Source organism: Mytilus californianus, unplaced genomic scaffold (assembly GCF_021869535.1).
Source record: "Mytilus californianus isolate M0D057914Y unplaced genomic scaffold, xbMytCali1.0.p SCAF_4, whole genome shotgun sequence".
NCBI lineage: Eukaryota > Metazoa > Mollusca > Bivalvia > Mytilida > Mytilidae > Mytilus > Mytilus californianus.
In genome coordinates, this window is record NW_026262690.1 from 53,048,575 (window position 1) to 53,064,538 (window position 15,964).

General features: G+C 31.6%; 1 pseudogene; it reads left to right on the plus strand.

The window, feature by feature from the left end:
* LOC127736971 (uncharacterized) overlaps window positions 1-15,964 on the plus strand; it is a 37,098-nt pseudogene that overhangs the window by 1,818 nt on the left and 19,316 nt on the right.

Here is a 15,964-nt window from a genome sequence, read left to right on the forward strand (position 1 = left end):
TGACCGAACGTGACTGCGTCCTTATACATTCCGCACAGCCAAACGGACGCCTGAGATGTCCTCATAAAAATTGATCCTAGCATCATTCGTTTATAAATTTTCTCTAGTTTCTATGTTACCTCGGACTTCCATTTTTCATCTATTTGTTGTGTATGCATTTTGATTGAATTTGTAGGAAAACGGAGTAAAATTTATCTTGAAAGTTTTATTTTCCTTATTTGGATATGGAATGTTTTATTCTAAATTTAGGTCCGCGCGCGAGATGGTGTTGTGAAGTCACGTGACCCTCGAATATATATGTCTGGAGTTGAGAATATTAATTTCTTTTCAGGGGAGACCGTTGAACAGAACACATGTGTATTGATCAGAGAAACACGATAACTATTGTTTTTATTTTGTACAGGTCATTGATGTCGGATCATGCATACATATTACGTACACATGTTTACGGGAGCACAGATTTGTATTTTAATGCATGTTTAGAAATTTGATTGTAGGATTTCAGTAATTTGGAGCGATTTCTACGACATTGATTTTAATTTCGCAATCAAGCAGACCGCACGTGTCTAATCGATTAATTTCAGAAAATACATGAATTAAAAATATTGGAGCAGATTTTTGCAGGGATGGATTTCTATTTCAGAAAGAAATTTGTACATAAGAAGGATTAGCATTTTACTGTATAATGTACGGGACTAAAAGCGACTTTCTTTTCATAGAAATGGGATAACTTAAAAAAAAAAATCAGTTGAAAAAAAGGGGGGGGGGGAGTGTAGTGGTAGACTGTGGTTGATAATTGAGATAAGAAACATTTACAACATGATAGCTGCAAAATTTGAAGTTTTTATAAGTAATTTGTTGATTCGACCATAACAGGGACATTGACCCTGCAATAAAATGACGCATACCAATTCGACAAAAAATTTCTAGTAAACACGTGTCGCGACAAACTTTTTGGTTAAATTGTTTTGTCGATATCTATAACTCTTTCTAGGAAGAAGCGATATGAACTGAATGTAAAAAATCACAACATGACCTTGACCTTTGACCTTGACCTAGTTTTCTATTCTTAAGGACCAAGGACCTCAAATCAACAGACCCTAGGTCTCTATCACTTATGGTTTACCAGTTACAAATGCATATCCCTTATTTCAAATGCATAAGGGGAAATAACTCTCATATGGAATATTCATATCGCTTCGGTCAAAATAGGACAAATCATGCAAAGGATATAACGAGTAATTTTATAAAATAAATTTGTCGCTTTGTTTAACGGTTACGGAGGAGATGCAATCACAAGGAAAACAGTGTTCGGGGAGATAACTCCTACAAAGAAAATTGTTCGGCTTAGAATGGGTAAAAATAAAAAGCGCATAAACTGTATGATACTATATAAGAAATATCTAAGCGACATCTTGTGAAACAAAAATTTTACGCGAGAACAAAATTTGGCGGAAGAAAATAATAATTAAAAACCAATTGTTCAGAGAACAATTGAAGGTCTTTCCACTCATAAAGATCTATTTTGAAATAGAACTATTAAAATTTGGTTTAAAATATCATATTCAGCGTTTAATGATAGTTTATTGTACACTGATTCCAAAAATACATGATTTCTATACATTTTTTTCAAAATAAGGGAGATAAATTGTTACTTCCGGTTTGAAAGATGTCACTTCCGGTTTTATTTAATAGTTTACTTGATACTGATTCCCAAAATATATGATTTAATATACTTTTACATTAAATAAGTACAAAAAATAGCTACTTCCGGTTTACACAAGGTCATTTCCGGTTGGCTTTTCCATGGTCAAGTGGCTTGCAACGTAATGCAAAAAGTCCTATGGCTTTATCACATATACTAACAAGAAAAAACAAAGGTCAAAATCTAGAACGTCAAATTTACCTATGACCTCTAGCTCAATTTCAAGGTCATAAACCGAGGGCTTCAAATCAAAAGACCATAGGTCTTAATTATATATGGTTAATGAGTTATATCACTTTACGCCTAATTTTTAACATAAGAGGGGAGAAAACTCCAATTTAATGTTAGCGTACCATTTCAACCAAAATTTATGTGTTACGACATGTCGCAACTTACAATTTAGTAAAAATATCTTGTCGATATATTATACGGTTTTTGAAAAGAAGTGAAAATAAGCCAAAATCAAAATTTAAAATATGACCTTGACCTCTGACCTTGACCTTATTTTCTTTTTTTTGGATCAAGGACCTCAAATCAAAAGATCCTAGGTCTCTATCACTTATGGTTTACAAGATAGAAATGCATATCACTAATAACAAACGCATAAGGGGAAATAACTCTCATATGGAGTGTTCATATCGCTTCGGTCAAATAGGTCAAAATAAAATAAATTTGTCGCTTTCTTTTACGGTTACAGAGGAGATGCAGTCACAATGAAAACAGTGTTCGGGGAGATAACTCATACAAAGAAAAGTATTCGGTTACGCAGGGTGAATTTCAAAGGCGCATAAACTGTTCGATATCATATACCAAACATCTAAGCGACATCTTGCGAAACAAAATTTATACGCAAGAAATAAAAGTGGCAGAAGAAGAAAAAAAAAAAATAATAATCAGAACAAATACAATAGGTCTTTCCACCGAAAAGTGGAAAGACCTTATAATCAGAACAAATACAATAGGTCTTTCCACAGAAAAGTGGAAAGACCTAATTAGGCAGATTTACCTTTGGGCTAGCATAAATGTTGGTCTGAGGCCTCTGTCCAATCATACAACTAACATTATTTACACGCCTTGGATCTTCTACAATACACATAATTTCCCTTCTTTACCCACCAAATATAATAAATTTTTAATAGAGACCATTAAAACTAATAGTCAGAGGTTCTCCCGAACAGATTTGTCTAAGACCGAAGGTGGTATTTATTAAAATATTCAATAAAAATACACATTTTCGTTAAAAAAATGTAATTGACACCATTTTGAGCCTCCATTATGCACCAACTTCCCTACGCGAACGCTAAAATATCTTTGAATGCTATTTACTCACTCACATACATTTGGGGTTATTCATCAATTCATATTGCTGTAAGTATTAAATATTAAAAAAAAAGTACCAATAGGATTTATTAATTAACACTAATCTTTTTGAGGTCCCCTAAGTACCACGTAAAAACAAATTTTTGTACGGACAACTAGGCATACAAAACCTCGCATACTTCAAACTTTCAGAACGTCTTACTTGAAGACTTAATTACCATAATGTATTTCATTTTGTGCATTAACATTTTATAAAGGATCGTCCATTACATTTGGAATTAAAGGAGTACTACACATAAAAGAATATAGTTAAGAAATAAATGAAGAAAAGACCATGTATTGTAGGTCTACCGTAACACAAAACACAATAATAATCTAATACGTAATTCCTTGATGGTTTAGTTATCATGCGTATCAAGTTTAGTTGTAAAAGTCTATCATATTACCAGGAGAAAACTGATACTATTTTTTCTCTAATATTTCAGGCCGACCAGCTGACAGAAGAACAAATTGCAGGTTGGTTACCTTGAAACGTTGATTTTATGGGTAAAATTATAAGGAAAGTCTGATATGCAGTTGTATTTTTCTTCGTACATTGTATATTTGTACTTGTTTTACAAATTATTCTTCAGCTCAATGCTATTGGCTACTCTGATTAAACTGTGGACATGTAATTTGTTAAATATAGATTCTACCACTGCATCAAGTGTGGTACAATATTTATCCACTCGAGACAGTTAAATTTTCAAACTTAAAACGCGAGGCTCGAGGCTCGCCGAGCGTTTTAAATATTTAAAATTTAACTGTCGAAAGTGGATAAATATCGTATTGAACAAGATTTGGTGGTGGAATCTGTTTCTCTAATGATTTTTAAACGATATGCAGACAAATGCAATCCTTCCTTTCGAAAGATCTGCAATAAGATGTGTTCTTTCTATGTGACGTCATCAAACATGGTCGCATTTTTTTATGACGTCACAATAGGAAATACAGAGGAAAACAAGAAAAATGTGACGTCATAATCGAAGTTTGACCAATGAAGAACTGAGATCAACGAACCTCACATTGATTAAGTAAAAATAATCAACAAGTCAGGAAAAGGATAAATCGGGTAAGAATTAAAGAAATAAAAAAAATAATCAACAGGTCAGGAAAAGGACAAATCGTGTAAGAATTAGAGAAACTATTTTATTCAAAAATAAAGTAGATTCTATTGGTAAAAAAAACAAGCCTCATCACAAAACACAGTTAAAGATATTACACGAAAAAAAAACAACATAAACAAAATGACAACACACACTTATTCATCTCAAAACTTCTAGTATCTCATAGCTGACTGGAATAATGCTTCAAATAATTAACTTAAAATATAATTAAAGATTACCAAGTTAAAAATAGTGATTTATAAGTATTAGATGTAAGATTCTCATATCTGAGTGGCGTCAGCCCTGAAGATATGTGACGATTACATCTGATTTACATAGAAGTAATAAATAAATATTTTATCTTTTCTCTTGTTCTAAAAAGAACCATTAGTTTTGATAAAACAGGAAAAGTAACACTTCCAGAAGATGTTTTTTTTGTTTGTTATGGATTTGGAATGAAATCTTAATTGCGTCTGTATTCTTCTGACATCAAATTGATACCAAGTTACTGCTTCTGTATGGCAATATGAATCGCTGTACTATCTTTTCTTTTATTTGTTTAACTGCCAAAACCTGAAAATTTTGCTGATAAATGATAACACTTCTATGTGAGCAAATATGTAATACTTGTGAGATTTCGAAAAATATGTACACATTGATAAATGTAACTGCTAATAATCAAGTCATTGTACATAATTTATATGATGAATTGATAGCAAGACATAAATGTAAATGAATTCTTCCTTAAAACATATCATAGGAATAAATAATGTGAAAACCTTTTTATTTAGTAGGCATTTCTGTAATAAAAACCTCCTAACAAATTCATTTCTGATTTATTTAGAGTTTAAAGAGGCCTTCAGTTTATTTGACAAAGATGGCGACGGAACTATTACAACAAAAGAACTGGGAACTGTTATGCGATCTCTTGGGCAAAATCCTACAGAGGCTGAACTACAAGATATGATAAATGAAGTGGACGCTGATGGTATGTATAATGCTTCGGATACTCGTTTCTTAATTAATTAATGTTTCTGATGTGGTGCTCGAGACCAAAATATTATATAATCGTTGCATTTTGTACACCTCATGTTTTAAATTTTATGCGAGTAAAACAATGAGTTGTGGTTTAAAAACACTTTCATCAATACTGCTTCTGAATGATATAGAATTGTTTTATCTAGTTAAGCTTTCAGAAAGATTGCATTTGAATAATGTTTAAGCGTGTCATACGACATGATTTTTTAAATCAGTAGGTTAAGTATTTTGAGCTTACTTTTAGTATGTATGAGCATTATTTGATTTGACTCTTATTTGTTCCTGTGCATTTTCATCTATAATACCATATGATAACCAGGTTAAGAGCTAAGTGCTTATCCTGAACTGATTTATATTTTGCTATTTTATTTGTTCGTATATTTGTTTTTATACCGACCAAGATATAGAAGGTATGCGTGCTAGCAAATTAAATTACAAATTAGTAATCAGGAACCTCATTTCTTGGTTGCATAAGTCTCATGTTTTATCTTAACTTTGTTTTCCTTTTTTCCTTTTTCTTTTATTTGTTTGTTTGTTTGTTTTGTTTTGTTTTGTTTTCTGTTTTGTTTAACTGGGGTCTAACAAATAAAAATCTTGAAGATGGCAGAATTTACGTTCAGTTGTATTCTCTTATTCGCAGTTGACCACAAGACAACACAGCGCTTATGTTACAGATAAGTTTCTATTGCTGAATATTGCATGTTGACCTCTATGTTTTGTTTGGGTTTGAGTACGTTGTATTATTCAAACATATTGCGTACCAAACTATAAGATCAGTTTTACAACCATTGCTTTGAACATTTCGTTGTTTCTACTAACAATCTATATATGGTCTGAGAACAACGTTTTTTTGCATTTTGGTTTAAATTCTCTTCAGTTTTGTAATTGGCCTCCCAAATGTTTTGATTCGAGCGTCACTGATGAGTCTTCTGCTGACAAAATACACGTCTTGCGTACCAAATTAAAAGTCTTGTATCGAAAGTGAGTTTTGTTTCTGTCTCATTCAGATGTATCCCATAAATCATTTATTCGTATAAAATATGTCGGTCAGAGGCATGGCATAATAGCTAGAAACAATATGTCAAAATGCAAACACTCAAATATCAACTATTAAAGAAGTTATTTGGAAAAAGTGCGTGAAAAGAGGTTATCATAAAACATCAAAGGGAGTATATGAAACAGTTAAGTTCTAAGGTGAACATTGAAGTAAATTTATAGATAAAGGAGGATTAAATATGAGATAACCCAACAAAATAAAATATTAGGTACATAGTACTTTCTTTTACATGGACGAACGTCTTCCTTGTAGGCAATGGCACAATAGATTTCCCAGAGTTCCTCACAATGATGGCAAAGAAAATGAAAGATAGCGATTCAGAAGATGAATTAAAAGAGGCATTCAAAGTTTTTGATAAAGATGGCAATGGATTTATAAGTGCAGCTGAACTCCGCCATGTTATGACAAATCTCGGAGAAAAATTAACTGATGAAGAAGTTGATGAAATGATCAGAGAAGCTGATGTAGATGGGGATGGTCAAGTAAATTATGAAGGTATGGTTAGATGTATCTGGTAATTTTTTTTTATATATTATTTATGGTAAAGTTAAAAAATATAATGTAAAAGCATTGCACACGTATACTACAAATGTAATACAGGATATGTTGAAGCATAGATTTTTATTGGTTGTTATTATGCAAGAATAGGAACGGCCGATTTGCGATCATTCATTCGAATTGATAATGCATTCGAAATTGAAGAACGGACATGATTCACATTGGATTATCTCCTTTTTAACAGAAACGTATGTTCGGGAGATTAGTCCAGTAAAGTTATGTGGCATGACCTTACGTTACATCTAGCAAAGGAGAAATAATATTTCAGTTACTTGAACAGAAATGTCCCTTAATTGGTTGTCTACTAATCAAGGTACTTTCACATCTACTGTACCTCAGTTTAAGTTCTTCACCACTGCATCTGACATTACATTCTTTTTCATCTCTTCCATCAATGCCCATTTCGACTCGACATATAAGTATATCATAAATACATTGTAGGACATAATTATATGACAGCAAGACTGCACCTGATCGCAAAAAATCCTCTTCTCAAGAAAAAAAGAAATATATGAGGTCGTACATCTGTATACACAGTGCTTCTTTTACTCATCGAAATCAATAAAGTCTCATATGCAAATGAGCGTCTTTCGGATATATCTTGCTTCCTAACTGTTCAAAGCTTACAGCCAGATTACAGTCAAATTTTATTCATATTGCAGTATAAAAAGGATAAATCTTCGACTATATATTATGTATTTACAAGTATACATGCATGTTAAGAAACATTTCTTTACATTGTAGAATTCGTACAGATGATGACGTCAAAGTAGAACATCGCTACAAGAATTATTTCCATCTCCACTATTTCATCATATGAACATTTCACCTTATTAAATGTACTTTACTTAAAAAACAATCTCCTAACTTATAATATATTGTAATTAATTAGGAACTACAGAGCAATGTGTAATACATGTGTTTTAAAACTACTACACGTACGATATGATAACATGTTCTTAACCATAAGTTACTAGTATATCATTGAAATCTGATCTACATTTAGAATGTAGTCCAGCTCTTTCGCTGTTGAGTTGGAACATTTTATTTAATTTATTCGAAATGAAAGCAAGTGATACACACGTTTTGCAGGAAGCGCGGAATTTTGCTAAACATGAGTTTGACTGGCCCACCAGTTCATGGCAATAAATATACCTCATTTATTTTACTGCCATCCGTCCATGTTCTTTGTCCGTCCACTGTTCATTAATTCTAAAAAATGTGATTTTAATTTTTAAAACGAAATAAATTGCAACCAAACTTTTCCTCATCAATCCTTAAAGTGTTTAGCTGCAAAATGAAATATGATATATCCACTGCCAACGAACTATGATTGTTGTTACTAAAAAGGATTTAAGGATTAATATCAAGATATAAGTCAATTAAAAAAGTAGAAAATCCTGTAATGTTTAAATTTCAACCAAAGTTTTAGGAAGAGATACAAATATATCCCCCTTTTGAAAAATCTTTTTTGGGGACACCCAATCGTAATCAAACCTGCCCACATCTGTAACTACAGATAAAACATTTGACAACATTATACCAATGTATATGTAATTGTAGTTTGCAAATATTAAATGAATATTAAGTTATAGTTGTGGTATAGTAGATTGAAATTATATACAAGTTTTGGTTGGATGTTAAAGGATGACTCGAAACTTAAATCACGAACAATTTACCTTTAACTGGGGTTTAAGTTTCCCAATTTTTACTGACCTCTCATTCTTGTCATAGATCTCACACTGTCGTCCATATGACGAGTAATGCATGCAAAACAAGAGATGCTTATCTTGTCAACGCACCTAGTCGCATGATGAAATATCAACTTTATATGTTTGATTTGTACATTGTACCTATTATAATGATATTTCAAAAGACATTTGTATGCTACTGTAATACTTGGACAAATCCTGACCTTTATATGACCGTTTAAAAACGAATCATTCCTTCGTGGAAGTATTCAATTGTCAATTAGTTTAGACTACAATTGGTTTTTTTTAATGAGTTATTGTACACCATGCATGATTTTTGTTCTTTTTTCACCAAGTTCGACATCAATAAACCTAAAATATCTGATATGTGGTAATATAACGCCTGATTATAAGCCCAATATAACGATTGTTCTTCAGTTGACTTGACTGCATCCATTAGATATCGGAAAATTTAATGAAAAGAAAAATAATGAATATATGTAGTTCCGAAGCATGCAGCTGGAACCACAAAAATAACTGGACAGTGCATTAACCATCAATAAGTAGCAACACCCCACTTCTTCAAATAAAATACTGGAGTGTACATCAAATATTATCAACCACCAACACCTAAGTTCTCCAAATGAATGACAGACATACAAACAACACAGCTATCATTTATGTAATAATCAGATACAGTTCAATGGGATCTAAATGTATACAAAATTCATAAAAATCAGAAAACTGACAAATAACGTAAAACACGATATTATCAGTTACAATCATTGCATTTCTGTGTATGATCATTTTCTTTAAAACCAGGTTTAATCCCCACCATTTTCTACATAAGAAAATGCCTGTACCAAGTCAGGAATATGACAGTTGGTATCCGTTCGTTTGATGTGTTTGATGTGTTTGATCTTGTGATTTTGCCATTTGATTGAGGACTTTCCTTTTTGAATTTTCCTCGGAGTTCAGTATTTTTGTGATTTTACTTTTTTCCCTCGCTTATAAATATGCCGTAATATTCGTTCTGTTCGATTCTTCAACCGTTCCATACACTACATGTTTGTATGCAATACGAATTATTTATTATGTTCTCATTCGTTGAAGACTCAAACGAACCTAAAGCATTTATTAATCAAACGGAAAACATGTTTCCCTGGAAAGTTTTATAAAGCAAAGAAAGACCTGCATATAGGATTAGCTTGACTAGAGATGGCGAATTTGGTTTTTTGATAATGGAACGAAACATAATGACTATAATTTGCACATAAGTCGCTGCAATTTTACAGCCTATCAATACATATTACTTATAGTCTAATATTTAATAACAAAGTTTACATTAATTTCAAGACGGCTGGAAGGTAGGATTTCTTAAAGAACATTACTGCACGACTACAGAACTTCGAATAACCAATATAAGAAAAAAGCATTCAACAAGAAAATGCTTTCACGCGAAATCAAATTTCGTGCTATTAACATCTATTATTATTAACATACTGCATTGCGACAATAATTCATCCAATCAATAAACAAAGAATTCGAATTGTCCTTACTTCATCAGCCAATCAAAACATCTTAACATGCACACCCACAAGTATTACTACTTTTCGTAAACATTAACCCGTGTTTGGCTACCTTTAATAAATTCATTTTTACTCTTACATTAATCTGTTTTTCTTCATATCTTAGTTTTATTATAATATTTCTAGTTCATTAAACTGAAACGAAAGTTTAAAAAATGGTAAGCATATTTTCTTCTTGTCCTTCTTTAAAAGGGGCAGTAGCTACGAAATATAAAAAAAAAATAAGATATGATTTTGTTTTGTTCAATCATTAATAGTGAAATAGTGAAATAATAATTCGCTTTTAGCAGCCTGTTTAGTTCAATTTTGTCAAAATAAGCTTAGAAACATCGCTGATGAATTATTCACTTGCAGTGAATAATTCGATCTCATTGAATCCGTATTCATGTGACCTTCAATATAACCCATTAGCTAGAGATTGGTTACGCATGTATTAGTCGTGTTCAGACATTAAAAGGAAAAGAATGTCAACATTGAAAGTGAAACAAAGGTGAACCATTTCGTTGACTGATTCGATCCACCAAAAATCATTCTTATACAGGTAAAAACGATGATTAACTTATTTTTTTAACCCATGACATGAAATCAAACAGACTTAGAAAAGTCCAATTACACGAGGTAGCTATCTATTTATATTTATGTTTATGTTTATATCGGGTTATGTGACCGTCGGCAGTCTTCGGAGGTCATCTCGATGGTTGATTAGATGACGTCTAGACTAAAATACAAACGACATGCTTATATATGTTATCAAGTCTTTGCATTGTTAATTGTTTATTTCATACTTATTGTAATTTGGATATGCGTTTTAGTATGATATAAATCAAATATGAGAATTTGAGTCAAATCGGTGAACATGAATTTGACAGCTAATGCCTCTTTAACATTTTAATATTATAAGTGCATTTTTATGAGACACATTTATGTGATGACTATGTCTTTTATTAATGAGTATAGTATTACTGGTAGACAACAACAGTTACATTAAGGTGTTTGGAATTAAAAAAAAGTAATTTTAAACGGATGAAACAAATCAGAATCAACAAAATGTGACAAGCAGAGAAAATGTATTTGAACAGAGATCAAGTTTATTTCATGTAAAAAAGGGGGCATCGTCCTTAGACTGTCTACAAGAAATCATTTGATGCAACCATAATAACTACAGTAGATATCATAGAAAAAAGAAGATGTGGTATGATTGCCAATGAGACAACTCTCCACAAGAGACTAAACGACACAGAAATTAACAACTATAGGTCACCGTACGGACTTTAACAATGAGCAAAGCCCATACCGCATAGTCAGCTTTAAAAGGCCCCGAAATGACAAATGTAAAACAATTCAAACAGGAAAACTAAGGGCCTTATTTATGTTCAAAATAATGAACGAAAAACAAATATGTAACACAGCAACAAACGACAACCAATGAATTAAAGGCTCCTGACTTGGGACAGGCACATACAGAATGTGGCGGGGTTAAACTTATTTTCGATTTCCCTTTTCAAAGTCAGTTTAATAGTCAATGTTGGTCCTCAATGCTCTTCAACTTTGTACTTGTTTTGGCTTTCGAACTTTTTTGATCTGAGCGTCACTGGTTAGTCTTGTGTGGACGAAACGCAAGTCTTGCGTATTAAATTTTAAACCTGGTACCTTTTGTTAGCTATTATTCGTATGTTTCTCTGTCCTATATGTTCTCCCATTTATTTGTATTGTAGTCCTGTCATGTAATGTTGTCATTTTAATGTTATATTTAACATTGCCATAAAAAAGGGAGGTTTGGCTAGCCACAAAACCAGGTTCAATCCACCATTTTGTTCTTAAAAAGTCCTGTACCAAGTCAGGAAAATGGCCATTGTTATATTATAATTCGTTTCTGTGTGTGTTACATTTTAATGTTGTGCTTCTGTTGTGTCGTAGTTCTCTTCTTATATTTGATGTGTTTCCCTCAGTTTTAGTTTGTAACCCGGATTTGTTTTTTTTTCTCAATAGATTTATGAATTTCGAACAGCGGTATACTACTGTTGCCTTTATTTAGCCCCAAAAAATTGAAGGATGTTTCCTTAATAGTGTTTCTTTGTTCCCTTCGAAGAGAAAACATGAAAAAAATTGGTCAAATCATAATTAATTTTCAGTAGATATCATATATATTTTTGGATTTCCCTTTTTTAAGTCAGTTTAATAGTCAATTTTACCCCGAAAAAATGTAAGGAGATTCCCTTAAAAGAGTTTCTTTGTTCCTTTGTAAATTAAATATGAAATGTCAAATTTTTCATTGATACTGTATTAATTCCTGATTGGATAATGACAATGTAGATAGTATGACAGAAATCCTGGTATATATGTTACCACCTATAATTCATCCTATTTGAAATAAGAAAATGAAGAAAAGATCAACAATTTCCTATTCGTATTGAAACCTGGCTGAATATCAAAGAGGGGACAAGTATATGTGTCTAATGTCACACAAATCTTATATATCTTTCATAATAGGCAACATATTTAAGACCGATGGTGTTATGCTTAAGGTGATTACTACCTATCATCATGATATATTTACTTCACTCGTTTCTTGCTCTTTTCCCTGGTTTTTAATGTGACAATTATGTTTTCCGCTTTTACTATAATACAAGCCAAGTCCAGTAAAAATATAGCAAATAGGCTGTCTATCATTGGAAGGTAATGTATTCATTTTATAGTCATTATAAGTATGTGCGCATCTTGGCTAATTTTACTTGCTTGAACTACTTCATAATGGGAATGAAATGACTGCAAATATGTTTAAAGACATATATTAAAAAAGATACCGGGTGATATTTGAATGAGACAGTAACGTAACGACACAGGCAGCCAAAAGACATCAAGAGATCAACATTTAGACTTTAACAAGTCAGCTGTCTAACAAAATGTCAAGCTCCAAAACCGCCATCTCCGAATTCGAAATAATTGTGAATAAACAAAACAGACACTACCAAAGATCTGTAATCATTACAATATTCCAAAAATATAAAAAATAAACATGATGATATAGATAAACTCATTATAAAATTCTGGAATTAAAAGACGCGCGTTTCGTCTACAAAAGACTCATCAGTGACGATCAAACCAAATAAAGTACGAAGTTGAAGAGCAAGTCCCTTACTTTGGACAGACACGTTTAATTTACGAAACCAAAAAATTCGGATGAAGGTTTGTATAAGATAAGAAATTCTGCATTTTGTTTTGCAATTGTTTGAAATTTGAAACATTATTCGAAATCGTCACCTTCTTTCGTGCAATTTGTATAAGGCTACAAAATATTAAATTATTTCATTAATTTTTACCATTTTGTTAAGGCTCACAGTTTTACATCAGTGATAAATAAATGCTTTGGCTTAAAGTTATTCTCTCAATTCAAACCATAACTTGTCCCTCTTGAATTTTGTTTCTTTTTGTTTTTCATGGAGTTGGGTTGAGCCGGGGTACATTATACAGTACTGGTTTTGTTGAAGCTTCTTCGGTGATCTGTACTTTTTAAAACCTCGTTCTATGTTCTTTGTTCTTTGTTATATGGTGGATAGTTGTCTCATTTGCAACCAAACTTAACTTATTTTCTTCTGTAGACGATATTTTCAAATAAATAAAATAATCGGAAAATAATTTACAACAATTTTCTGACAATAAGTGTTTTTGGCATTTCAGTTTTAATCTGATTGTGTAACACAAATGACAGTTTGTAAATAAAAAGTGGTTGGAAATCATGCACTGATATTTTCCTCGTCAAGAATGTACCTTCTGTACAAGAACCATCAAAAACAAGTCACGTGGCGACGGAGAAAGGATGTAGACATAATCATCAAAGGGATGATACGCCATATAAAAAAGTCAAACCGAAATCAGTACAGATCGAACGCTATAAATATATGTATTTACATAAAATCATCTTAAAGAGATATAGACACTAACAATATTAACTTGCACTGAACTGCAGTCAAGTTTAGCGTTTGTTAATTCATTGATAACATTCTGGTGTATCAGAAACAAACTTGTAACGTCCCATTTCATTGGCCAAACACAACAGCAATCAGTTTATTCATTAGGTGTATTGATAAAAAGGTTAGTCCCTCCTTGGCGTTGTTCATATATAACCAATATTATTTGCTAATTGAAAATTAAGCTAAATAAAATCTTTTAAGACAGCAGGGAAGGTAATTCTGTATTAATTTATTACTCAGACTTAAATAAAGGGTGAGCTATTTATACTGTAAATTTATGATGTCCCTGTGCTGGTCAATGGTATATGAAGTATATTTAAGCGTAAATTAAAAGTCCTCTAGCTTAGCTGTGGTAAGTAAATCTGGTAGATTCCCGTTATATTTTATAGTGGTATTATCAATATGAAATATTACTATTAATATATAGAATGCTGGTATTCATCCCTTCAATAAATTTCTAAAAAAAAAAATGAATATTTAAAATTCAGATGTAAAGCTTAACTTTTTTATCAATTCATTAGAAACTGATTGTTTTTCATACCAAAATGTGATTTAATTGACATTATATTTGATATATGTAGATATTTACAAAGATTTAGTTTATGTTTGTTTTTCATAGAGAACAGCAAAACAAATAATCATAAATTCATCACTAATATCGCTGGAGTAACGTAAAGTACATTTCCTTACACTACCATATCAATTTTTCTATAAACAAAGCATGATTACCATCTCTGAATTTACATATAAAAAAAATATTTTTTTGAAAGTTTATTTGAGGTTGCAGGTTTGAATTGACCAATGACAACGATCGTTTCTTTACGAGTTGATCTAATAAAGATTGTATGACTGATTATGTCTTACGACCTTTCATTAAACTTGGTCGCAGTTAAGTGTATGTTTAACTTTTCGGAGGTTTACTTTCGTACTCATCCTTTCTCTTTCATATTACATTTAACAAACAACAAACAATTTTTATTGAAGGAGTTATAAAGGGCACTAACAATCATTAGTTGAAAAGCAGATAGCTCAAAGAAAAGCACCACATGAAAAGACGAACCAAAAGCCATGAAAAGTTGACACAGAAAACTAGATTTTGCAACACTAGCCTTACCATTAACCTGGACTATGATGAACGAAAATTATAAACCAGAAAACAAAGAATAAATTATTGCTACGAATTATAAATGTATTAGTGGTCGTCTTTGACACAGAAAACAATCAATAACAATCATCAAATTTATATCATCCGTGAACCGTTCAAAATGGGAACCATTACTCAGGGTTACCATGTTACAATGTAAGACTGTATCGTCATTGCATGCGACGTTCATCAAAGAAATCCTTATTGGAAACTTGAAGATACATGTATCATAATAATAGCTTGAAGTACCTTCTATTCCAATCGTCGTGAGAAGACGTATATGAACTCTGCCTTATACCCACAAACAAGTCGGCGATAATTGGTTTAATAGCCAATTGAAACACATACAATAATAAATAATTAATGTTATACATCATGAACATTAGTTCTAAATCTATTTGATAATTTTACCGTTCATGAAAAATATATAAGATTTTTTTTATGATACTCAAAGTACTTTGAAAAAAAGATAAAAAAAATATATTACAAGAAAGATACGATAAGTTGGTAAATACCAAATAAGCATTTGGCAAGCATATTCTATCCGATACAACGATATTTATATTACGGTTGATGGGTTGAAGTTATATATTCATTAATCCCGTTTCATTAAAGTGGCGATTTCAGTATTATAGCGATTTGTTGAATGATAATTCCTAAAACCAAAAATGCAACTTTTGTGAGTTTTTATTAAAACATCAGTGCAACTACAAAAGTTAAGATCTTACCAAATCCGATTAGACGAA